At 41.2% G+C, this 27,541-nt stretch overlaps 1 protein-coding gene across 1 annotated transcript in view; it reads right to left on the reverse strand.

Moving 5' to 3' along the window:
• Positions 1-22,810, reverse strand: part of SYNPO (synaptopodin) — a 94,782-nt gene extending 71,972 nt beyond the window's left edge. The window contains exon 1 of the mRNA XM_042448907.1: positions 22,734-22,810. The gene's annotated coding sequence lies outside the window, so the exon portion shown is untranslated. The remainder of the gene's footprint in view (positions 1-22,733) is intronic.
• Between the last annotated feature and the right edge of the window lie 4,731 nt (positions 22,811-27,541).

Genomic DNA, 27,541 nt, shown 5'->3' on the forward strand with positions numbered 1-27,541 from the left:
TTCTGAAGAAATCCCATTGTTGTAAGAAAAGCATGTTAACCATAGGCACTGATCCCAGAAGCTAAGCGTTCCCAGTAATGTCTAGTCTGACCCTCAAAATCTAGTACTGTACTATAAATTCTAGCCTTTTCCCTTTGTTGTTGTTGGTGACCAATGTGGAGGATCTTCTGCAACACCAAAAAAGATGAGCATGAAGCATGGACATTTACAATTTTTCATAGTAAGGTTTTGCTACCTCTAAAACCTTCCCACTCCTTTGCTGACGGCTACAGTGTGCACACATATAGCAAGGACCTTTTAAGACTTTTATCTACATACTGGGATATATGTTGGGATAATTCAAGGAGATGATGTGTGGGAAAATAAGAAATAGAGATTTATAAATTGTTGGCAACCCAACAGTTGCTGTAGCTGGGCTGAAAACTCCTCAAACCAAACACAAAGCAGGAATAGAGTGAAGTTTCTTCTATGCTGATGACTAGCACTGTCACAGAAGAGGGCTATAGTCTTTAAGTGCCATATAAAAAAGAGTTAATATTTGCAGCTGAAGAGGAGGAGGAAGAGATTATTAAAGCGCTCAAAGCAACTCCACTGATGACTCAAGTTCAGTGGTAAATACCATATATTCTGGGCTGGCAAACTTAACCTTTTTACCTAGGAATTTCTTCTGCTTCTTCATTAAGTCACATCATTGAGCTAATATTCAAAGACGGTTGGTGGAGTGAAAGAAATTTCTCAGGCTTAAGAGAAAAGAATCAGCAGAGCTGGGAATGAGTACAAAGTCTGCCCAGCTGGAGATCAGGGTGTATGTTTCTTTCTCCGCCCTTGTATTTTTTTTTAATGTATTTCCAGTTATAAGCAAGAAGAGAACAGATGAATATATCAAACTACACCTGCTGACAAAGACAAAGCAACAGAACATTAAAAGAACCATTAAAAGAAATCACAGTAACCTGGCTCCAGAGTACAGTCTGAAAAGGCATGACATAGCAAATTCAGTGAAGCTGAGCAGGTCTGAGCTGGCCCTAGACATTTTGTTGCCTCAGGCAAAGGACAGGCTGGTCCTCTGGACTTATACACAGAAGCCAGCTGGACTTCTTGTTGAATTTTACATCATCTCTGTTGACAGAACAGCATCTTCTACCACCCCTGAGAAGAACATGTTTGCTTAGGATGCATATGGCAAATCATATTTGCAACTCTGTTGACATTGTAATGTAATGTCCTTTTTTTCTTCTGAATTTTGTTTGATTTGTATTGCATTATTTTGTATTCTTCTACTGTTGTAACCCATCCAGATTCTACATGATTGGGCGGGCTATAAATAAATTAGTATTAAATTAGTATTACCCAGCATCTTGCAACTGCACCACATCCTCCAGCATCTGTCTTCTGTGCCAGCTGATTCACTCTACCTCATAGAAGACCCTTACCTGTAATTTAATTTGTTAGGGTTTTTAAATGACATGGAGAACAACTTCACATTTTCCTTTTATCTTAACGTGACCTATACCTATTAAGCTTTTGAGGGGCATAATCAATAATCATTTTTGAGTTGGGTGTGTGTTGTTTTTGAAGTCTTTTATTCTTATCTCCAGTCAGTGATCAGAGATTTGAGCTGAAATAATCTCTAACATTTCATAGAAATAACATGGGATACATATGGCTGGACAACATCAGAATATGTTGGGCCCTTGGTATCCACTGAGGTTTGGTTCCAGGACATCCCATAAATACCAAAATCTGTGATTGCTCAAGTCCCATTAAATACAATGGGGTATTAAACGGTATCCCACATAAAAAATGGCCAAATCAAGGTTTGCTTTTTGGAATTTATATTTTTTAAAAAATATTTGCAAGCTGTCGGTACTTGAATCCATGGATAAAAAATCCATGGGTACAGAGGAATTTATAGTATAGGGTTTATTGTGACCTTAGGTTGGATCCACATTAGCAAAAAAATCTGCACCCACCTTGATTCCAGTGCTTTTAGAACACACAACCAGAATTTGGACATAACCTTACTGAGAAGCTTGAGCATAATTTAAGAAGAGTAGCAAACTCAAAAATAAAACCTTCTATGACATATGATGGCATGTGATATCTCTTTCTTTTTCAGTGTGAAAATGAATATTATTATGGAAACCTCCAGTTCAAATTTGTGAAGGACATTTTGAGATATATAATGTTTATAACTCTTGAATGTTAAAATGGCACCTTTTATGTTTTTCTTTATTTATTGTTCATTGTTTATTCTAGATAAGTTTTTCAAGTTAAAAACAAAACAAAACCAGGAAGTCTGGTGTGCTGGTTGGCAATGTTTTATATGGAGGCCTGGTATGGAGACTATGCTGGACCTTTTTTTTTAAAAAAAAAAAAAACCCAGTAATGATTAATAATAATTAATGAAAACATATAAATTAATTGAGAGACAGCAGGGTGTAGTGGTGTGAGTGTTGGAAGAGACCAGGGCTCGAATCGCCACTCAGGCACGAAAACCCACTGGGTGACCTCTAGCAAGTCACACTCTCTCTTCCTCAGAGGCAGGAAAAGACAAATTCTGAACAACTTCCTCCGAGGAAACTCTCTGATAGGTTCACCTTAGTGTTGTAATAAGACAGAAATAATGTGAAGGCACACAACAACAGCACATAAATTAATTTCATTGTTAATCTCACTGAGAATGAACTAAACTTTTTAAAACTAATGTTTCAAATTTTGATTGGTTCAGAGTCTGAAGAGGAGGCTGTTTGGGAACGGAATACATTAAGCATTTCCATGAGGAAATGGCGAAATAAAGTAGTGCTGCTGAACCAGACTATCCTATTATTCAAAAGGGAAAGGTGGTGCTCCATTGTGTGGACTTTGGTCTGCCCTGGTCCTTAACATGGGGCAATGGATACAAATTACTTTTTCTTTGTGTACAGTCACATTGAATATACCTTAGCATGCAGCCTCAGAGTATTCTGCTCAGTGGTGGCACATCAGTTCATTAGCCCAATCTGAATCTGGGGAGTGTGTGTAAGTTAGTTTACCAAAAATTAGTTTTCTACTATGGCTAAGGTGGAGTTTGCATGGGATAGTACAAGGCACAGTACAGGGTGTTGGTTATCACCTTTAAAGCCCTACATGGCTTGGGCCCAACCTATCTAAGGGATTGCCTGCTTCCATGCAATCCGCCCTGTACCCTCAGGTCCTCTGGGAGGAATTTATTACAGCCCTTAAAGACCAGGTTGACGGCGACCTCCCAGAGGACATTCTCTGCAGCCGCTCCCAACTTATGGAATGGCCTGCCATACGAGCTCCGTCAAATCACCAATCTAAAGAGCTTTAAAAAGGCCATTAAGACGGATCTCTTCCGGCAAGCCTTCCCGGAATAAATGCTCGGCCACAAATAAGACTTCCTGTCCAGTGAACTCTGCCCATGATGATTTTTATTTAGCTTAGTTGGCTTTAATATGTAGTTTTTAATCTTATATTGTTTAATCTTGTTTTAAGGGGGGCATTATGTATATATGGCTGTATTTTAACCTGTTGTAAGCCGCTTTGATTGCCTGGCAAAAAGCGGGATAGAAATAAAAAAAATATTATGATTTACTATTTATGATTAAAATATCCTGAACAGGTCCATGGTGGACATCAACAGCTTAGTTATGTGCTTCTGCACCCTTGCACTGTCCATTCAGTCTTTCAGTTTGAAAATCTCCAGTGTTCTTCCCTCCCAAATATTTACATATTTTGGCACAGAGACAGTGTTTGGATAGGAATTTTACCAAACTAATTTCTAGGAAACCTAAGAAAATTGATAGAGCAGATGCCACTAATTCTTTAGGGATACTTCATTCTTCCAAACTTCATTGACCAGACTGAAAATTTTTTTTGGAGGAAAATGTAGTTGTTTGGTTGTTTCACTTAAAGCATTTTTATACTGCTCTGACTGATGCAGGGGAGGGGGCTTACATATAATCAATAGATCCAGGCCACTTGTTCCTGCAGATTTAACATTTGTAATGGGCATGATATGAAAAGAAAGAGGGAAAGAGAGAGAAAAGGGAAAGGAAATTAAGCACCATTTCCCCCCACTCTTGTTAATATTCAACTGCAAATAACTATTTGACAGTAAGTCATTGTAATTTGTTTTTACAATAACCAATCAAAACTGAAAAGGTTAAAGGAGATGAGGAACTAGCTAGTGGAATGGACCTGCTTCCTATTTCCCTCTCTAGTTTAGATGCCAGCTTTGGCTCTGCAGTTTTCATGAATATACACAAACTCTAACCTTCAAATAACATCTGATGAAGCAGACCTAGGTCTGTGAAAGTTTATGCTACATAGAATCATAGAGTTGGAAGAGACCATAAGGGCCATCCAGTCCAACCTCCTGCCATGCAGGAAATCTAAATCAAAACATACCTCTTTCTCTCAGTCTCAAAGTTTCTACAAGATCCTTTTGTATACTAATTCACACTAACTTATGTATTTGAATGCTTTCAAACGCTATGCATTGCTTAAAGTGGCTTTAGTCTAATTCAAATGTAAGATTAGGATATACTGTATGTTAGACATGTACAGTTAATTTCTGTTACATATTTGGTCCTATATCAACAGAATTCACATAGGTTACATGAGGTTCAGATTTCCTATTTAGACATCAAACGTGGAAACAGTCAGTGTATCAGAATCTGGTTGCTTTAAAATGGTGTCTGTGCAGGCCTCGTTAGAATACAGATGTCTCTGTCAATGAGGTATTATTCCAAAGTGACAACCATGAATAGTCATATACTTGTAACACTCTTTGTGCTTGAACATGTTTAACAAGCAGTGGCCAATCCAGGGATGTCAATGCCCTTTGAGAGGTGACCTACCAGCTATCTGGGTTTACAATCCATGCCATCCATTTCTGGGTGGTTTGCAGTATATAACATTTATAAAAGGTTCAAATAAGAGTATGCCGCTAAAAATAACGCCTTTTAAATTCTGCTTGTAAAAACTAGTGATGATAAATACATTGGCCAAAAAAGTAAAAGGGCTTACATCAGCTCTGAAGGATGGGAGCTATTTGGTTGTTTCTCCCTTAAGGCATATTCATTGCCAACCTGTCCCTGGGGAATGTATTCTTGAAAAAGCTGTTGCTTCTGCTGCTGTTGTTGTTAATGTTATTGTCATCCTCAGAGGCACAATTTTCCCCATTCCACCGTGTTCCACCAGAAATAAGACTAAAAATACTGTATCACATTCCTCAGCCAGGCAGTCATGGCTGGTGGCTTTTATGTCAGTGAGATGGTGCATTGCCTCCATGTTTTAGTTCAAACTTTAAAGGAGCTATCCAAGGTGTTGAACATATTTTGAGTATAGAATTCAACAGCTTGGTTGGCTTCTTTAAAGTCTGGAGTAAAACCTGGAGTAGATTAATTGTCCCCACCAAAATAGGAGACACCAGCCGCCACTGTCACTCACCAGCAGGTCAATCTGCTTGTGATCTAACATCTGAACTAGACGTGTTGCTTGTGAACAGCTTAAGGTGGAACACTCATAAAGGCTGGCTTTGCCCTTGAAAAGGCCAATATGCCAAACTGCTTTCAAATAAGTTCTTGTTTAAAAATACCAGACTTCCTTAGCAGTTTCCAGCTCTACTGTGCCCCACAATTAGCTATATCAGATTCTGGAGAACATGCAGTGCTCCATTTCATGAGGCTTCAGGGAGAGGATCTACTGATGAGAAATGATGGTATCCACCCTGTTCTTTTTTAACTGGAGTGGACTGATATGCTTACTCATGAATAACTGTTGTGGTCTGTCTTGGAGGGGAGGAAAAGTTAGGGGCTAGTACTCTGTCATTCCCTAACAAAGAGTCCCATGATCTAAATAACACTTTAAAGGGCCTTCTTCATAAATCTAGTAGTTAAGATGGACTTCTGAGACTACCTGGCTATCTGTTTCCTCCACCACATGATGTAAAGCAGAGGATTCAACCCCAATCTCATCCCACAATAGCAACTTGCCACACTCTGCCCACAGCCCTACCTTCTTTGTTTCTTATCTGTTTTTCATGGATCACCAGAACAACATCAGCAGAGATACCATGGGGAGGGAAGGGAAAAGTGAACACTGTCTAGCTGGTCTGTGGAGGACAGCTGAAAAGCAGAAAAATAAATAGACAAGCAGGCTGGGGTTTGAGAAAACTATGAATCATAGGTTTGATTCTGTCCTCTGGGGTATTAGCTACTCCCCCAAATGACACCAAATTACAAGGAGTAGCTAATACCCCAGAGGACAGGATCAAAATTCAAAATGACTTGAATAGATTAGAAAGCTGAGCCAAAGCTAACAAAATGAATTTCAGCACAGAAAAATGTAAGGTACTGCACTTAGGGCGGAAAAATGAAATGCACAGATCTAGGATGGGGGATACCTGGCTGAACGAGACTACATGTGAAAGGGATCTAGGAGTCCAAGTTGAACATGGGACAACACTGTGATGCAGCAGCTAAAAAGGCCAATGCAATTTTAGGCTGCATCAATAGAAGTATAGTGTCTAGATCAAGGGGAATAATAGTGCTGCTGTATTCTGCTTTGGTTAGGCCTCACCTGGAATACTGTATCCAGTTCTGGGCCCCACAATTCAAAAAGGATGTTGACAAATTGGAGCATTTCCAGAGGAGGGTGACCAAAATGATGAAGAGTCTGGAAACTGTGCCTTATGAGGAAAGACTTAAGGAGCTGGTTATGTTTAGCTTGGAGAAGAGACGGTTAAGGGGTGACATGATAGCCCTGTTTAAGTATTTGAAGAGGAGTCACACTGAGAATGGAGCAAGCTTATTTTCTGCTGCTCCAGAGACTAGAACACAGAACAATGGAGGCAAGCTACAGAAAAAAAGGTTCCATCTCAACATTAGGAGGAACTTCTTGACAGTAAGAGCTGTTCAACAGTAGAACCCACTCCCTCAGAGTGTGGTGAAGTCTTCTTCTTTGGAGGTCTTTAAACAGAGGCTGGATGGCCATCTGTCAGGGATGCTTTGATTCAGAGTTCCTGCATGTCAGAATGGGGTTGGACTGGGTGGCCCTTGTGGTCTCTTCCAACTCTATGATTCTTTGATTCTCCACCTCTGAAATATACAACTGTCTTTGGTAAAAGAAAGCCAATTCCTGGAAAAGTTACTTTCTGGACTATAACTACCACCAGCAGCACAACTATAACAATCTTGATTTCTTGGTGGTTCTGGTAATTGTAATAAAAATTGCTTATAAACCTTCCCCTCACCCCTTCACCTCCTAGAATCTTTCAGCCAATATGCTAGTCTGGCCACTTGCCATGGAGGCTTGGGGATTCTGCTAGTTGTGTCCCCAAAATGTAATTTTTCTTTACTCTGAGTAAGACACATGATCTCCCTAGGTAGAGTGCCTTGGTTAAATCATAGTGTGTAACATAGATTGGAAAAGTTAATTTCCTTTAACTACAACTCCTAGAATACCAAGGTGGGAGAATCTGGGAGCTGTAGTCCCAAAAAGTAACATTTCCAATCTCTGATAATATGAATATGCAGTAAAAGCACCAGTTGAACAGAATGTCATTCGAATTGAATAAGACAGCTGAAGCCAACCTGATTGTCCAACCACCAAGCACATTGCCATGGCCTTGGCAAAGTAACTTGTGTGGGAGGAAGAATTAGAAACCAGACTCTGGTGAGTGATTTTAGCAAAACTTTAAAATTGTTGGACACCTGCTGTGTTAAATTTAATTAGGCCTTTAAGTAGCTACAGTTATTCTACTGAAGCCTACATGGAAATATGGCTTCTTGTCAAGAGGTGATCTCCACTGACAGGATTTTGTAATTATGGAGCATTTGCATGCTGGCTTCAGAAATATCCTGTAAGATTAGGTATCCATACACAGTATCCACATGTCCTCAAAAATGAGAAGTCTCTTTTACTTTGCTAATATTGTAACAGGAATGCAGTAAGTGGTCCAGTCTCCAGAGGCATTTCCTTTCAGAGAACAGCTGGAAAACTATCTACCTCACTCCATAATATAGGTTATTACTGCAAGTTCATCTTGCATTTTGTTGGATGTAAAAAATATGTACGCCCCCTCCAAAAAAAGAATGCTAAAGTTAACTTTCCACCTCCTACACAGACACACTTTGGCAGGCATAGCTTTCTTCAATACCAGAAAGGGGGAAAAGAACTGTTAGAAAGCTCTTTATTGAGAGATCCCCATCTGGTGGGGAAAGTGGGCGCTTCAGCAACCCATAAATATTGCAACCCACAAATGGCAGGAATGGATGGATTTCCAGGACTTGCCTTAGGACACTAGTGCTGTTCTCTGTGTTTTATTCTGCACCTGAACAGTCATGCCATGCAAGTTCATGCAGAGATTAGATGGGCTGCTGTTATGGCTATTTCAAAGTGGATGAAGAATGTATTTTGGCAATGCCAGAAGCTCTGTAAGAAGGTGTTATGTATACACATAGGATTTACAGTTGTCACAGCTGGGATGCTCAGAATGGTCCTAAAAGAATTATTAATGCTAGTAGAAAAATCTATGTACATTGGGTTAATTTGAATTATAAAACAACATAAATTGTTGTGTCTCTTCAAGGCGTTTCTGACTTATGGTGACCCCAAGGTGGACGTTATCATGGGGGTTTTTGGGTTGGATTTGTTCAGAGGATGTTTGTCATTGCCTTATCCTGAGGCTGAGAATGTGTGACTTGCCCAAGGTCACCCAGTGAGTCATGGCCAAGTGGGGAATTGAACCCTGATCTCCAGAGTTGTAGTCCAACACTCAAACCACTACAACATGCTGGTTCCCACCACTATGATTTTTTCTACACACTTGATCTTAGCCAAAAGGCCGAGAAGCCTTTTTTCATAGGATTTTTTCTTAGACAAGGAATACTCAGAGGTGGCTTTGCCAGTTTCTTCTCCTAAAATATGGCTTACAGCACCTGGTATTTGTTAGTGGTCTCCCATCCAAGTACTAACCAAGGCTAATCCTGCTTAGCTGCAAATATATGACAGGAACTGGTGTCCTTGGCGTATTTAGGTCTTTCCATTTATTTGTTATTGGTTTTATATTCTTTCTTTTCTTTTCTTTCTTTTTGGTGGCTGGTATGAGAAGGTTAAGAGATGACATGATAGCCATGTTTAAATATTTGAACAGATGTCATATTGAGGATGAAGCAAGTTTGCTGCTCCAGAGACTAGAACATGGAACAAGGGATTCAAACTACAGGAGAAGAGATTCCACCTATAACATTAGGAAGAACCTCCTGATGGTAAAAGATGTTCAACAGTTGAATTAGAATCTCCTTTTCTTGAAGTTTTTAAACAGAGGTCAGATGTCCATCTGTCCAGAGTGCTTTGATTGCGTGTTCCTGTATGGCAGAGGGTTGGACTGGATGGCCCTTAGAGTCTCTTCCAACTATATGACTATGGGCAGACAGGGGGAGTGCCTTGTTGTCAAATGCCGATGTAGTGGAGGACATTTTATAACCTTACTAGATGTTGTAGTCACTTCACAGAAGGGCAAGCTGTCAGTTCAGAAGCCAGGAGAGTGAAATGCACCCTCTGGCTGGTGATGCAACAGTTGATACCCAAGATTCCAATCCAGGTATAGCTCTGGATGAAACTTGGAGCATATCCAGAGCTGACAGAGCAGCCCTGTGCCTGGGGCTTGCCAACTTTTGCAGTCTAATATAATTGCTCATCCAGTAAATAGTGCTCAGAAGGTCCCAGCTCCCTTGTGAGACTTCTCTTGCATTATTTTTCTTTCTTTTTATCCCCAAAAAAGAATATTGGATTGGTGACTGCTGACAAGTAATGATGGAGTCACTAAAACTGAAAAAGATTGGCATGACCTAATAGAAAACTGATCTGTTAACCAAAGCTTTGACATGATCCTTTTATTGTGCCATAACTCTGAGAATGCCTGCAGCCTCTGCATGGTGAAGAGCCATGGTGGCTCGGGCTCTGGGAATTCTAGCCCAAAAACTAAGTTTCCCAAGCCCTGTTAGGAAAACTCGCATGAGCACCTTGTGAATAATTTTCTTTGCCAGTTCCTGTCCCTTTGCACCAGGAATCAGAATTGTGCAGCCTTCCAGATTATAGCATCATAGAATTGTAGAGTTGGAAGAGACCGCAAGGGCCATCCAGTCCAACCCCCTGCCATGCAGGAAATCCCAATCAAAGCATCCCTGACAAATGGCCATCCAGCCTCTGTTTGAAGACTTCTTATGTTTTATTGCACCTCCCAACATTCCGCACCACAGGCTATGTTAGCAAGGGCTGCTGGGAGTCGCAGTCCAACAATTTTTGGATGGCTGCATGATACCCATCCTTGCTTTCTAATAATTCTAGAAAAGGATTAGAAACAGGATAATATTTTTTTTTAAATAAAAAAGAGGAAGGGACAAAAATGGGGACAAAGAAGGATACATATATGGAGATAAAACTTGCAAAAGATTCTTTATATCTGTAAATATACATCTAGAAATTATTACTAAAATTTTAATAGACATCCCAAACAAGAGGAGTCTATGAGCAGGTGACTGTATGCTGTGTGTCACATCTGCTATTAAATTGCTAACTACAGATTTGCAATGTCAAAGCTCCTGCTCTCTCTTTTTATAGTTATTTATCTTTCAACCAAACCTGGACTGGACAGTGCTTGTGCTTCATATAGCCATCAAGGAGCAAAGTATTGCTAAAAAGAGGGCTATTTGTGATGAAAAAGCTGATCAATGTTATGAATGTGAGGTGATAAATATTTTCTGCCCACAGGACTGTACACATAGCTTCAGATCAGGATGGGTTTAAGACTGTTTAATGAGGAATAAGAACACATGTTTCTGCTGTACCTTCAAAAGTAAAAAAGTCAAAAGCAACCAAGTCCATTTCTAAAGTGCATTAAACTGAGTGGTCATGTTGATCATATGCCAAGTTATCCCTTTCTCATTAAACTATGGATCTAAGGAAGTGATCAGAAAATGTGATTGATTTACTCTTAATTCAGGATCATCTCAATTGGATTCAGAACTGTATTTTCTCATCACATCTTTTGTACCTTGTAGGATATCCCTGTGAGACAGTAGAATTAACAGGTGTGGCCTGCTACATTTTTCAATTTCCCCCTGAATTGTAGTTAAACTGAGATTATGATGAGCTGTGTTTAAGCATTTAAGACACTGGGTATGGCTAGAGATAGCATAGTGTAGTGCTTTAAGCGATGGATTACAACTGAAAACCAGGGTCCGACTCCCTGATCAGCCATGGAAACCCACTTGGTGACTTTGGGCAAGTCACATGCACTCAGCCTCAGAGGAAGGCAAAAGCAAACCCACTCTGAACAAATCTAGCCAAGAAAGTCCCATGATGGGATCCTGGAGCCTTAAGGTATCTGTAACTCAGAAACAACTTGAAGGCACATAACAACAATGGCTGGAACAGCTTTCCCCAAGCTGGTAGCCTCCAGATGTGTGGACTAAAGCTCCCATCATAACTTGATCACTAGCCATGGTGGTTGGGAATCCTGGGAACTCTAATCCAAAATATGTGAAGGCACTAGATTAGGCAAGAAGCTACTGATATCTATATCTAAATTGTTCTTAGTCCCTCCTTCTGTGGCTTCAGTTTGCATTGTACTATTATTATGCTTCACCACATGTAAAACTATACAGTGGCATCAGTGATACAGATACAGTGGCAGGGTCATAAGATATTTGCTGCTAGAGGTGACATCAAAATGGCAGCCTACCTTCCATTCCATGTATTGACATTAACTACTGTTGACTAGTAACTGAATCTGTTTTCAACCCTAGCAATGAGACTGTGTTCCCCATCTCCAGTACATGAGAAGTGAAAGAATAGTAGTGTACAGGGTGTAGGACAGGATGCTTAGCATACAAAACTCTTCAACAGAGTGGAAACAGCCAGGAAATTCAAAACTAACAACATGGAAGCTGCTACTGCTGTCTACAGCATCTACTATCCAAGACAATTGCCTTACTTTGTCTAAGGGAAATTCTGGCCCTGAGCCAGCGTGGCGTAGTGGTTTGAGTGTTGGACTACAACTCTGAAGACCAGGTTTTGATTTCCAGCTCAGCCATTAAACTCACTGGGTGATCTTGGCAAGTCACATGCTCTCCGCCTCATGGGAAAGCAATGGGAAATCTCCTCTAAACAAATCTTGCCAAGAAACCCCCATGATAGATTTGCCTTAGTCAGAAATTACTTGAAGGCACACAACCACAATGCTGGCCCTAATGAGTGTGGGTCTAAATAGACAGATCAAAATAAAGCTGCTTCAGGTCACTTTGGAGGTATGCTGTTTAAATGAGACATGCATCTTAAGAGGTCAGAAGCTGTGCCAAAGCAGGACTGTAGCATGGCTTTGGCATGGCTTCCAGCATCTTAGGACACATTCATCATGTAAATATCATACCTCCAAAGTGACTCAAAGCAGCTTTATTTTTGGTGGTCTGTTTGGGCCCTAAGTCACTGGAGGGCAGGGACAGTAGTGTAACGATATCTACAGGTAAATAGATTGTGTTGTTGTTGTTAACTGCCCTTGAGTCAACTCTGACGCATGGGAATTCATGGATGAGACACCTCCAAGCCCACTGTCATCCACTGTTTTGCTTAGGTCCTGCAAATTCATTCTCGTGACCTCCCTGATTGGGTCTCTCCATCTAGCAAGCAGTCTTCCTCTTCTTCTACTATCCTTTATCTTTCCTAACATTGTTAACTTTTCTAATGCAGTTTTGCCTTCTTGTGATGTGGCCTAAGTACAGCAGTCTGAATTTTGATCATCTTGGCTTTCAGGGAGATTTCAGGCTTGATCTGTTCAAGGACCCATTTCTTTGTCATTTTGGCTGTCCATGGTATCTTCTCCAGCACCACATACACACTAAAAAAATTAGATGCCTAAATATAGGCACAGGACAGGCCGGCCCCAAAGGGCAGCCTGCAGGCGGCCTTTTTCCCTCTGGAGGGATGCTGTAGCCTCCAGAGTGTGTGGCGTTCATCTGGAGTAAAAAGAACCTGGAAAAAGTAAAAAGAATCGTCGCTTACGTCAAAATGGTGGCACCTGTATGGACGGGACGGCACCATTACTACACCACTGCACTGTGCTAGGGTTAGGGGCCGTGTGGTTGGTGCATGGTCCTTAACCCTAAAATCGGTGCCAACATGGTGCATTTGGCTTGTCTGTTCCAGGCCATTCATACACATAAATGCTCTATATCCATATTTATCAATTGTAATGACTATATGCACATGGTACAAGCTCAGTTTCATTTATTCCTTGTTGAGAAAGCAAGTCTATCATTGGCCCAAAGCACTAGCTATGTGAGCTCAGCTGCAGATTTTAATGGGGGGGGGGGGGGCGGCGGCAAGGATAGCAAAAATATTTTCTCCTGTATTTCATGAGTTTGTTTTTATGCTTCACAGAGCCTGCTTTGTTGCAGAACTTTCTGGAGCTTGTTAAAAAAATTTAAATGCACACACCATGAAACACATTCCACTCATTTATTCACTACCTTTAAATAAACTACAGCAGTCCAGACAACTGTCCAAAATCAAGGTGTGTTTTTTTTAAAGTTACCTTTCTTGCTCTGTCTCCAATTTGTTTGTGGCTCATAGGGGATTCTTGGCCTGATGTTAGCTGGGTAGCAAAGGAAGTTATGTTTTCAGGCTAGAGAAACTGGGAGGAAGATAGGGCAAAAAGTGTCTCATAATAGGAAGCTGATGGGTGGGTGATGCTGTCTGGCTTGTGTCATATCAGCCCTAAGATGCCCTGGATTTCATTAAGTTTGTATGCTTACCCAGTAATATGATCTGCCAAAGCATTCACTGTTGCTTTTAAAGTTTGGACAAAGACGAAGTAGAAGAGGTGAGACTGTTTTAAAATGAAATTTCAGCTTTTCTCCTCCACATGCTCTTATTGTTTCAGTGCATGTGTCTTTATGAAATGAGTATCCCATTTGCTCTCACAGAACTCTTTGCTGATTCTCTTCCACTATTTTCTCTTCTAACCTTGTTCCTTCTCACTACATCTTATAATGTGTCATGGTATCACACAACTGGAAGGAAAGAACACCTGGAATCTATCATATGGGGCAAAATATAGGCAGGAGAACAATTGAGGCACAGACTTTCCTTATTTCCACTCAACACACTTCCATAAAACCACTTATTGCACCCATTCCTAAATTGAGAAGTTGGGCTGACCTTCAGACCTTTCTTGGTCTATTACCAGTGGCAACAAATTCAGGAAGAAGTGGCCTGTCAAGGAACTATAACTGTAATGTGACTGTCACTGGGAGCATGGTGGGTAAGCAAAAGAGTGGGACTGGGGAGAGATGGCAACTAGGGCCATCTCCCCCTACTTTGTTATTCCAAATTGTCCTTGAAAAGTAAATCCGAAGGAATACTTCCACTCCCTGAACCATCAGCAGCAAGAACATAATGGAATGACCCAATGATTCTGCCCTTACATTCTGGGTCTCTGAAGAATGGAAAATTGAAGACTTTTTTCATCCTTCTCCATAGCCCTTTTGGAAGGAGGCCATTTCTCCTCCTATTGTCACTGGGGCTTGGGCCACTCGGTATAAATGTGTGGTTGTATGATGCACACTGATATGGAAAGGTTAGGGTCTTGGCCTGGGACTTATATTCACAGAATCATAGACTTGGAAGGGACCAAAAGGGGCCATCCAGTCCAAGCCCCTGCCATGCAGGAACTCACACTCAAAGCACCCCTTACAGATGGCCTGCCACCCTCTGTTTAAAAACATCCAAAGAAGGATGTACCTATCCTTCCCCTCTTAAGAACAGAGGAACCACCTAGATCAGACGTAAGACATATTTAGCCCATTACTCTGTTCATAAAGTGTTCAGATGCTTGTGGTTATGGGGAAACCCACAAACAGGTCATAAGCACAGCAGCATCTTCCTGCTCATGTTCCCCAGCAACTTGCCAGACCTATATCCTTCCTAAATGGCTTTGGGCTCAGCCTTCCCAGGCCAAGACAGATTGCAATTTGGGAGAGTGGAAGAAACTGTTTGAAATTGGATGAAATATATTTTACTCTTATTGAATGGTCATTGCTAACACAGAGATATAAAATAGTACAAAAGAAACAAAACATATAACTACATAAAAACAGGCTATAATATTGTCATCATAATGGAAAGAGTCAGTGGTATAGAATCAGAGAGATTTTAAACCTGCTTTCCTGTTATTCTCTGGTCACTGTGGACAAGTCTAAACAACAAAAGTTTTGCATCAGCACTTGAAAATAATACAGCAAGAGCTTAGGTTCAAGGAGAACTATGACTGAGAATGCCGCCTCCTCCCATGCCCTTGATGTTCTGATTTGGCACAGAGATGATACCTCCAGGGCATCATTCCCAGTGGAGTTCAAAGACCATGAGAAAGTGCACTGGAGGAGTTAGTTCTCCACATATGTAGGACTGAAGCAAGTCAGGGCTCTATAGATCTTTAAAATAAGATTTCTTTAAGCAGGGTGGGCATCCTGCTATATGGAACTACCCATGGAAAGAATTAGTTGTTGCCATATTTATACCTTTTTATGCTTTTATATGCCTCTTGTTTGTTCTGATTATTGTGGATGTGTTGTTGTTAATTGCCATCAAGCTGGCTTCACTTTATGTCAATCCTATGAATGAGAGACCTCCTACGGTGCATCCGCACTGTAGAAATAATACAGTTTGACACCACTTTAACTGTCATGGTTCCATCCTACAAAATCCTGAGAATTGTAGTTTTGTGAGGGACCAGCACTCTTTGCAGAGAAGGTTAAAGATCTCATAGAACTACCGCTCTCAGGATTCTATAGGATGGAGCTACAGCACTTAAAGTGGTGCTGATCTGCATTATTTCTACAGATGCACCACAGAGGTGCTATTATTGAAAGCCCTGTTAAGATCTTGCAAACTTAGGGCTGTAGTTTATTAATCTGTAATGTGGTTTTTCTCTTTTCTTACTATCTCCCACTTTACAATTACTATTATCTTTTCCAGTGATTTATTCCATTTCTCATCTCAGTTTCTAGTGAGAGTTCGGTCCTGATTTGTTGTGACTGTATTATTGCATTGTATTTATACTACTGTAGTCTGATTTAATTCATTCCTAGGATGTGGAAATCCCTTCCACAGAAGGTCTGGCCAGCCCCTTCCCTGCTCTCTTTCCACCACCAGGCTAATACCTTTCTATTTAGGCAGGCTTTTGACATTTGAATCATATGGCAGGAGGGTATTTGAAAGTGATATGCTATGCTTTGATCTTGCATCCTTTCAGTTATGTTTTTAAGCTATTTTAAACTGTTTTAATCATAAGTCTTTTAAAAAGAATTTTGATTTAATTTTTTTCAATTTTTGTAAAATAAATTTGTAACTAAACTTTTTATTTTAAATTTTGTAAGCTACTTTGGCTCACATGCCAGGAACAAAACAGAATAGAAATAACATACAGACAGATATTTTGCTGGAATCCATTTGGATGCAGTATGGGTTAGAAATATTTTAAATAAAGTACATTAAGTTGAGAGCTCCATCACCTTTCCAGAAATATACATTTTAAAGGGAATTTTGTAATGCATGGAAGTTCAGAGGATATCACACTTAAGTGCACCAGGTCAGGAAAGCTCTAGTAGTCTTGGGGTTAATTTCCCAACTCCAGACAGACCCAATTTTTAAAATGAGTGGAAAAATCTGGAATTGTTCAAAAGTTCAATTTTATTTTATTAGCAATATTATTTTTTTAAACTTCTAAAAGATGTGGAACAGTGCACCTCATTTAAAAGGGGACTCAACTCTCTGGGAAGATTCCAGAAACAGCAGTTTTACTTTTTTCACACTCTCTCTCCTTCTTTTTTCTCACAGAATCACACACATTTGCTGTAGCAGTTTAAAAGAAGTGCAAAATTGGCCTTCAGAGCCACAAGATTCCCACCCTTGCATAACACAGTAGTTGTATGGAGAATCTATATATGTTGGAGTACTAGTACAGTAGGCCCTTGGTGTCCACTGGGGTTTGGTTCCAGGAACACTTGGGGATACCAAAACCCATGGATCCTCATGTCCCATTATATGCAATGGCCTAGCAAAATGGTGTCCCTTATATAAAATGGCAAAATGAAGGTTTGTTTTTAGGAGGGTGGTGGTGGAATATTTTCAAACTGTGGATTGTTGAATCTGTGGATGCAGAACCCATGGATATTGAGGGGCAAATGTACTACTATGACAAGAAGCACTGGCAGTACTAATAATGACAGCCATACTGGAGCCATTTATTTTTAATGGTATTTATATCCCATCATTCTCTCAGAATAGGATTCAAGGTGGCTATTAAAGGGCATTCAGGGTCTTAAAACAAATTCAGAACCATGTGCCTGTCACTTCTACATGTATACAAGATTAAAAATTGACTTCTCCAGTCATTATTTTATATTACGAAACACACAAGCCAGCATCCTAATAACAACGTATGCAGGAATAAGTTGCACCACACATGTGGAGTGATTTGGGGGCTTTTTTGTTCAGTGCACAAAGGTTGTATCCAACAAACAGTGATGTAAACAGATTTTCACACATGGGACTTTTGCGAATGTGGTAGCACTTTCAAGTACACAGAGTAGCATATGCATGTACATTGTTTCTGTGCATTGCCCGGAAGTGGCACTGGAGGGTGACACCCTAGATGGAAATGAGTGTTTAGTGGGGCAGTCACTCCCGTCTGTCCCAAGACCACCGTGAACGCCTTCCCTCCACCAGTTAGGGTGCCTCTGCCATCCATTGACTGGTGGGGGTGGGCTCTGCCCGGCATCTCCTTCCAGGCCTGGTGGTACTGCTGGGCAAGTGGGAAACCCTCTTTCTCCTGGCCAGCAGCCTCACTAGACCTGAAAGGCAGCCCCTTCCCACCAACAGCTGGAGGGTGACAGCATGAGTTATCGCACTGGGGTAATATTGTTGCCTTTGTACAATGCATTACAATTGCACAATGGATTGTGAGCCATGGGCAGTGACCATTGATCCTACATCACTTTGGATTTAAAGTTTAGATTAATAACTGGAAAGGATTCACTTTCCCACTAACATGGGAGCCACCAGTCTCTGTTGATAGAAAGAGAGGCATGAATGTATCCCAGTCTGGCTGTTGGGTATAAGGGGAAATGTTATCCTCCTTGTCACATTGTTTGCAACAGAGATGCACTTAGACAGGGAAAAGTTTGTATGATGCAGCCTTAGCATTGCCACAGGGCAGCATGACTGTGCAACATCTGTGGCTGTAATCCAGAATTCCCATAAACCCCATCAATCTTGAAAGGAAGATCTCATTCAGTGCGGTTGCATTTCAAAGCCACCACTCTGGCTTTAAAATAATTACACATTGTGTTTGCTGAGAAATAGAAGCAAGGGTTGTGCCATGGCTGATGACTGATATGAAATGCTTACGCCTCCAAAAAGAAAACTTGGGAAATGCCTGAACATGTTCTTCACTTGGGGAGGAAGAGGGACAGGAAAAGCTCATTGTAGTTTTTTTTTTACCAAGCAATGGAGAGTCTGGAAATGTTTTAGAAGAGGCCAGTGGATAGCACTCTACAGATGTTCACTGCAAAGCATGGAAAAATTATTTTTTCAGATTGCAAGTCTAAAAGCCCTCCAGCTGGTTGGGGTATTGTGAAAGACCCCCTTGGGGTCTCTCCTATGATTCTATCAGATCCTATAGTTTGTAGTTAGGTGAGTCACTAGCATGGATCTCTGATGAAGAATTATGTGTACACTTCTTGAAACTGCAAATCCCAAGATTTCATAGGATGTTGCCATGGCAGGCAAAGTAGAATCACAGTTCTATATGTTTGTGATAGCAAAGGGCCCTAAAGTGCATTGTGTAGCTATTCTATCTCTTTTCTTTAACCAGTTTTCTTTGGCAAGAACAATGATGAATGAAACAACGGGAAAACATAGGAGGGCTGCCAAATGAAGACAATGACATCTGAACTTTGCATAAATTTCCATCAATCAGACAGTGTTGATCACACAGTAAAGCTTCATCTGGAAGCCTTATGGTTGTTCTCATAAATGATCTATGATAAGAGAAAGACAGGGGAGTGCAATCTTACTGATTTCCATGAATCTGTTGGAAATTTTTGATGCCAACAACCAAGGTGACCTTTTGGAACATTGTCTGTTACTACAGTTGAGGACACAGCAGTCTTGTGTTTCTCTTCCTGTCCGAAAGGTGGGTTCTAGAAATGGGGTAGAAGTACAACTGTGGAAGATGTGAAGGCCAGTTTCACACCTGTCCTTAACCCCCACCCCCACCCCCAAGATTAGCTAATAGGTGCCTGAAACTATAATACTCAGTTTACCCTTTTGGCTATTTGGGGCTGATTTTTTTTTTCTTTGTTGATAGATTTTCTGTACATTTGGTCCTTGTTATCCACTGGGGTTTTTGGTTCCAGGAACCCCCATGGATAACAAAATGCATGGATGCTCAAGTCTCATTAAATATAATGTCATGGCAAAATGATGTCCCTTATATAAAATGGAAAAATCAAGGTTTGCTATTTGGAATTTATAATTTTTAAAAATATTTTCAAACCATGGATGCTTGAATCTGTGGATAGAAAAATCCATGGATAAGGAGGGCCGACTGAATTGATATGGATTTCTTTAGCTTTTTGCCACTCCTGGACTAGCAGTTTACTGATTTGGGCATTTGGGGGCAGTTCTGGGATTTTGAGAAGTCTGACAGGGATCTGGGAGTCATAAAAAAGTCCCTGAATGCCACACTTGACCCACCTCTGTTCTAGGACAGAGTGGCACAGGACAGACCACCTGAAAAGGGTGGCCTGCCAGCAGCCTAATTCCCTCCAGAGGGAAGCCGCAGCCACCAAACCATGCAGCTGATCTTTGGAGGAAAAAGAACCTGGAAAACCTGGGTTCTTTTAGCACTGTAGGGCAGATGTCACAATGTAAGCGACGCGTGGGGCTATGTGGATGGTGCTTATATGAAAATGGCGGTGCCAGTGTCGTGTCGTGCAGTTGCCACACAGTCTCTAACCCTAAAATTGGTGCCAGCACAGCAAAAAGGGGCGGTCTGTACCATGCCGGTGTTAGTGGTTTTTTGCTGTGCTCTATAAGGCTTTTGTTACAGCACCTGGAAGCATTTGTTCATATCCTCCAAACTTTCACAGATGAAAACCAAGATATGTGTGGCCAGCAAACATTGGAGTGTGGTCAAGATGGCAAAAGTTATTAATAAGGAGAAACACAGAAACTAAGGTCCAAAGAACACTGCAGAAATAATCCTGTTTGAGACTGCTTTAATTGCCCTGGCTCAGTGCTAGGGAATTCTGCAAACTGTAGTTTTATGAGACATTTAGCCTTCTCTGTCAGAGAGTTCTGATGCCACAATAAACTACAATTCCCAGGATTCCCTAGCACTGAGCCAGGGCAGTTAAAATAGTCTCGAACTGGATTATTTCTGCAGTGTATTTTGGACCTAAAAAAGGCTGCAACAGCAGTTTTGCCTGAACCTACTGAGAAAGGTAAGATTCCACCTCCTCTTCTCCTCTCCGTGCTCCTGAGGTAACAGAGTGCAATCTACTTTTCTGCTTTGAACTCAGTTTTCAGCAACTGAAGTATACTAAGGACAAAAGGAGAAATGGGAGGAGAGGAAAACTGGTACTTTTTAAAAGCATCTGAAAAAATGAGATGACAGAATTACTTGGGATAACCCTGCAAATCAGGATTGGTTGATAGTGCATTTGTCTTTTGACTATTTCACTTCACTTCACTCCATCCCCACCCCACCTAGTTCTAACTGTATTAAAGACATTCTGTTTTTAATTAAATTTTGGCTTGTCCACAGCTTTACACACAAAATCATTATAAATTTGGATTTTGGCTACATGTTATGAATGCAATGGTCTCTATTTAGCACCACCTGTGCCATCTGCATTTTTATCATATGGCAATGGAAAGAACAAATAACCATGGCAAAAAAAGTTCAGAGTGTATGGAGATATTCCTTCTCTGGTGTGATAACTATTCCCTTTATGCTGCTTCTGAGGGGTTTTTTAAAGCCCCCTTTCTCTTCACTTCTTCCTAGTTCTTCATTGCCAACCAACTGTAACCCCAGGATGATGACAGGGCAAACAAATCAAAGGACATTTTGTTGATTTAAGAGTGACCAGAAAGGCCCTTTATCATGATGGCAGATGTCAGCACCTTCAGCCATCCAACAGGCAAAGCAAAGCAAGCTCTGCATTCAAGGCCCTTGTAGAAATCTGAGGCCCTTATAAACAAATATTTGCTGTGGGGAATAGGTTAAAAAATTAATGGCAAGATCATTTGGAGGCTCAGGTTGCAATGCTGTTTATCCCACTTACCTGGAATAAGTCCCAATGATCACAATGGGATTTATGTCTAAGTGAACACTGACAGGTTTGCACTGTGCCAGCAATACCACCTAATCTATGCTCAATAACTGCAACTAAAATGTGCAACATTTGTGTGCCTGAATGGACTTGCTATCCCTCTTCAAACCTTTCAATCCAGCCTTTACTTGAAATTACCACAGTGGATGTTATGCATGATTGTGTGAAGCTGAGTAGGTGCAGCTTGCACTATAGACTGGGGTTTTAAAAAGAAAAAGTAGTAGTAGTAGTAGGAGTATAGAGAGAAAAGAGAGAGAAATGAGCCCTTTAACACTCTATAGTACTGTGATTTCACTTTATCTGTTGTGACTTCATCCTATGAAATCCTGAGGGATGTAATCTGGTGAAGCACCAGAGCTCTTTGGCTATGAATACTAAACATTGTTGCTGTTGTTTGCCTTTAAGTTGTTTCTGGCTTATGGCAACCCTAAGGCAAACCTATCATGGGGTTTTCTTGGCAAAATTTGTTCAGAGGTTTGCCATTGCTTTCCACTGAGGCTAAGAGAGTGTGACTTGCCCAAATTCACCCAGTGGGTTTCCATGGCCAATCTCAAATTCGAACCCAGTCCTTCAGGGTTATACTCCAACACCCAAACCACTATGCCACACTTGCTAGAATTTTAAACTCCCCTCTCAACCAGCAAATCCCAGGATTCCATAGGATGTTGCCATGGCAATTAAAATAGAAACATAGCACTATAACTGTATGGTGTGCAAGGGGCCCAGGACATCAGGTAATGGAATCTAAGGAGCAATGTTGATTGGAACCCCACCACCATGTGATGCTCCTGTGATCCATTCCATGCTCTCACATGCTGAAAGGCACACTGTTTAGCAAGAGCAAGGAGAAGGTGATACATACATAGTAGCTCATGGGCACATATCCTTCAAGTGAATCCCTTTAGGTTACTCAAGAGAGCAGGAGAGCCCATTAGGACTTTCAGTCCAGCCAGGAAGACTCTCCCCTTGATCCCAGAAAAACCTTAAGGACTCACCATCCATGACCCCAGTGATGCTGCCTTGTGCAAGAGTTCAAGTTAGAAAGGCAGAGGAAAAGCCATGCTTTTTCCTCACGCTAATGGCAAAGCATCTGTGAAGAAGGATCTCCTAAACTTCTCCTACAAGAAATAAGCCAAGTTCTTCATTGCGCTCCTATCCATCCAGCATGGTGAAAGATACCTAACATGTGATCACCCCCCCCCCCATCCATCCATCCACTTCTAATCCACTGTGCTGAATAAGGCCTTGGCTGGTCCCTCTCCTTACCTGTAGCAATTAAAAGAAGTTTCCCCCAACAGCTCAGCAGATCCCTCCTTCTCCATCCACCTCTGCCTGCATCTCAGAGCAACTAGCCTTCTCTCCCTCTTTCTCCCTCCCCTCCTAGTTGCCTGAGCAGAAACAGAGGAAGGAAGGGTGAAAGGAGGGGGAGAAGAGCAAGAGAGGGAGGGGAGTGCAGAGCTGAAACTTTTATAGCACAGAGCCCCTTTTGTTCACAACATATGGTATATTTCATACATACTGAAGACATTAGCCACCTATATTTTGAAAGGGCTTACTTCAAAAGTATAAATGCAGCCTGTGCCCAGCTCTCTGAAAACACACTCTGGGAAGGGTTGGGAACTTGGGAGTGCTGCGAAATACAAACAAGAGGATGGGGGGAATGGAAAAAGAGCCCAGTGATCTTTGGAGAGCCAACAGAAATGTTTCATTTCTTTCTTTTAAAAAAAAAATTCCAGTGCTACAAGTGTGCAGCCTTATATACAAACCTTTGCAGAGTTTATTTATTGCTTATCTGGTCAACATTTCAGTCCCAACCATTTCCCCCCACAAAAAACATGCACAGATTGTGGACCCTTAGACTCACTTTGGGCTGAAGGGGGACAGCCCTATGTCCCATATATTTGCAGAGCCCCACTTCATTAAGTCTCCTTGCTGGAAATGACCCTGCTCCAATCCTAATAAATGGGGAGGGGGAGGTGTCAAATGAATTTTGAAGCCCACAAGCTTTAGACCACATGGGACATGAGGCAGTGGCAAAGATAAGAGACTTACACATCTGGAAATGGTTTAGGAATAGCTAAATATTTGTCTTAAGTCCCAAACCCTTGCAAAGCCTACTCCATCTCCTTCTCTAGCCAAAAAACCAATTTGAAAGGGCCTAGTCCAGAGCCACAAATGGTAATTTCTCACACACTCTATTTCTTTCTTTCTTTCTTTCTTTCTTTCTTTCACTCTCTCTCTCTCTCTCTCTCTCTCTTTCTTTAGAAGAGTCAAGAAAGAAAAACACATTTGATTAACAATGGAGTTTATCACATGGGAGGAATTTCTCTTAATTTTGAATGAAAAGAAAGTGGGATCAGAACACATTCACGTGAATTCGCTAGTTCAGCAAATTTACGTGAATTCGAATTGTGTTCGAACTAACTTGCCATTGCCTGAAGATAGCTTGCCATTGCCCAAAATTGCATGTGATCACCTCTCACGCAATAACGTTAAACCCCATGATTGCGTTCAGATTGCCATTGGATTATACTTCCAATTTCCCTTGTCTGATAACGTCCAATGCTGTAATTACTGAGTACTGTACACAGTTCTGATGGAAGAAATAATTGTCTGACTATTAAGGAGAAGCCTAAGATAAGGCTAGCAAATGTTGAAAGACAAAATTCTAGTACCCAAACAGGATTTCTTTTGGGATCAAGTGGAAAGGCCCAGTGTTAAGAGGATAGGTCCCACGGAAAACACTGTGGCCAAGTTCCTGCATCAGGAAAGATCCATGTAGCTATGTTTCTGTAGGCATCTCTCCTGATACTACCATAAAAAAAAACAATAAAACAAAACAAGACAAACCCCACACACCTTGTAAACAACAGTCTCTCAGCACAGCTATTTCTGTACTGTCAAAGAGCAGGGATGCTTCCAGGCATTTTCCCATTGCTGGATGCGCTGTAACAGGCATCTGTGGAGACCTCCAGATGGCCTCATGACATCTCTGTAGATGACATCTTTGCAGCAAATCCACTTACAGGGAAAGAGGTGGAAGCATCTCCACTCACTCCCCTACCTTCCAGCAACACAGAAATCACCATGTTTGGGGCACTGTGTTGTTTATATGTTGACTGTTCAGGGGGGATTTGTGTCGCTTTATTGTTAGAACATAACACCATCTGATGCAGTAACCATAGAAGTGAATTGTAATAGCACACATCTGACTTACACTTAAAAGGATTGTTCTTGTTATCTGCCCTCAAACCGACTTTCACCCAAGGTGACACTATAAATGAGAGATCTAAAAGTTACCCCGTCCTCAATGCTCAGCTCTTGAAGATTCATGGCTGTGGCTTCTCTGACTGAGTTTACTCATCTAGAATGCAGTCTTCTTCTTTTCCTGGTCTTTTCTAGTGAGTCCTTTCTTCTCAAGATATAGCCAGAATATGACAATCTCATATTTGTAGAGTATCCAAGTCATCTTTGCTTCCAGGGAAAGTTCAAGCCTGATCTACCTATTGGTCTTCTTATCAGTTCACAGTATTCTCAGACCTCTTCTCCAGCATCACATCTCAATGAATTGATTTTCTTCCTATCTGTTTTCTCCACGGCCCAACTCTCACAACCATACATAGAAATGGGAAATACAGTGGCATGGACAATCCTAACTTTAGTATTTAATGATATATTTTTACACTTCAGGATCTTATCTAGTTTCTTCACAGCTGCCCTTGCAAGTCCTAGTGTTCAACATATTAAAAGTGGAAGTTACTCTTTTTACAAATCCCTGGCTACCACACAACACATGTTCAGACATGAGAGTAGGCAAAAAGTGTATTCATTTTACAGGTACAATGTAGACATGAGGTACAATGTCTAAACGGAAGGGCAATTGGTGAATCAAGAGCAGCCAAGTCAGAACCCGTGCAAAGTTTGGGTAAGGAATTCATAGCACTGAACTAAGCTACATGCTGTGGAGTATCCAATACATAATAAGGAACTTTTTAAAAATGAAAAACAGATCAGCTTCAAAGTGGAATCAAGGCACAAGCCAGAGATTCATAGCAGAGAAAGCAAAATCCACACAAAGCGTATTGTTCAAGAAAAAAGTGCACTAGCTTAGCCACAAACTGAGGTTGCCAATAAATGTGTTGTACTTTGACCATGAATTCAGTTAACTACTTAGGAAACAGGCTCCCTTTATACAGGGGTCCTTAACCTGTGACCCATGAGCCCTTAGAGAGTTCATAAATGGGCTTCATGAATGGGTGAAACCTTTTTCTTTCACTCTTTCAGTTTCCTTCATGTTACTTTGCACATTGTGTTTAAGAGCATTTTTCTGGGGAGAGGGTCCACAGCTTTCAACAGACTCTCAAATAGTCCATGTTTCATGATATACTCTCTCTTATGTATTATAAACTGGTGATGTTTTCCTATCTATTCATAGCAGTCTATATCTCTTTATGAGTGTCTTTTCAGTATACATTTAAAGCAGTCTGATACATAGCTGCCATGGTTTTTTTCCCATGGAATTCTGGGGCTGGCTATTTGGTTAGATACATAGTGCCTCGACAGACTGTTGATAAATGCCAGCCTGGGGGCATAGTGGGGGTATGGTGTCCACACGACGCATGCCCCAATGATGCCCTGATGCCACCGTCATGCCTTGCACTTGCCACCATCACAGCGGGCGACATCATGGCATTCCTCTGGCACTGCAGTCCGATGACACATTGCCAATGGAGAGCCAAAAAGTCACAGCACTGGCAGCTATATTGCCCTTTTTCTGACATAAAAAGGAAATTCAGGTGAAATTCAGAACAGTATATTCAGAACAGTACTCCTGCACATTTAATAGCTATTGAAATACTGGCTGAAGGAGCCTGTTCTGTATTTAATGTTGCAACTTAGGTAGGTAGGTAGGTAGGTAGACAGACAGACAGACAGACAGACACCCATTAAAACATTTGTTTATTTTAGTTTTTTAAAACTCAAAATGTCCCCTCTAGGATGGTGCTACTCAAACTGAGAATCCATCTACTGCTGGTTTGCAAGTCACACACTGCTTATCTGCAGAGAATTAAAAAAAAAAAGATTTAGAATTGCCAGATTGAAACTTGGAGAGGGCTCCTGGGCCTTTTACGGTTGTGTAGAAGAGGGATTTTCAGCAACTAGGTAACAAGCAGCACTTGCTGAAATTCCTTTACCTACGTGATCATTCAATGGACAGGAAGCCTCGCTCTCCCATTTTCATTGTAGCAACCGTAGTTGTAACTGATGGACACATTGATGTGTGTATCAGACCCAGCTATATTGGGAGAGGCGAGAGGGGGGTGTTGGTTCCCCCCCCCCATCGGACAGCATGAGCATCTTGTCTCTAACACACATTGAGGGTGATTTTGCCATATGGGGAAAGGGAAGATGTCTGGCTTCCAGTTTATTTTCTCCTTTAAAAAAAAAAGCCCTCTCCTGGACCTAAAAGATTTGCTAGCGGGGATCAAAAACAAGGTGAAATTGCCTCCCAAGCTCCCCGAAGGACATGGAACACATTTGAGGGGGGATTAAAAACTGAAGGAAGGAGCAATTGATGGCTTCAAAAACGACTGAGGTCTCTACTCCCCCCCTCCCCCCCGCAGAAATGCATACACATAGGGAGTGGAGGATTACTCACCATCACTCACCTATTTCATTATACATTTATTCACATAGGCTACTTGTCTGTCTGTCTCACACAAATACACTCACACCACATATACCAGCACAGCTGCTTGTTGCTTTTGGTACCCAGAGGTACTACCTTGTCCTTCTTCAACAAGGCTCCTGGAGTCTAGAGTAAGCATATTAATAGTCACTGTAGCTCACCAAGCCTATCCTGCTTGCAAATGGGAAGGCAGCCCAAGCCCAAACCACAAGTTCTCTGTGGTATCAATTTGAATTTTCCCCATATGTACATGCAATTTGAGATCTTTCCTGCCTACTCCCAATGTCACAAAATGTTCAAATAAAAAGGAATATATCTGAAAACAGAGAGGACAGTGAGGCAAATAACTTTCAATATGAATGCTTTTAGGGTAGGGAATCTAAAG

Source organism: Sceloporus undulatus, chromosome 2 (assembly GCF_019175285.1).
Source record: "Sceloporus undulatus isolate JIND9_A2432 ecotype Alabama chromosome 2, SceUnd_v1.1, whole genome shotgun sequence".
NCBI classification, from domain to species: domain Eukaryota; kingdom Metazoa; phylum Chordata; class Lepidosauria; order Squamata; family Phrynosomatidae; genus Sceloporus; species Sceloporus undulatus.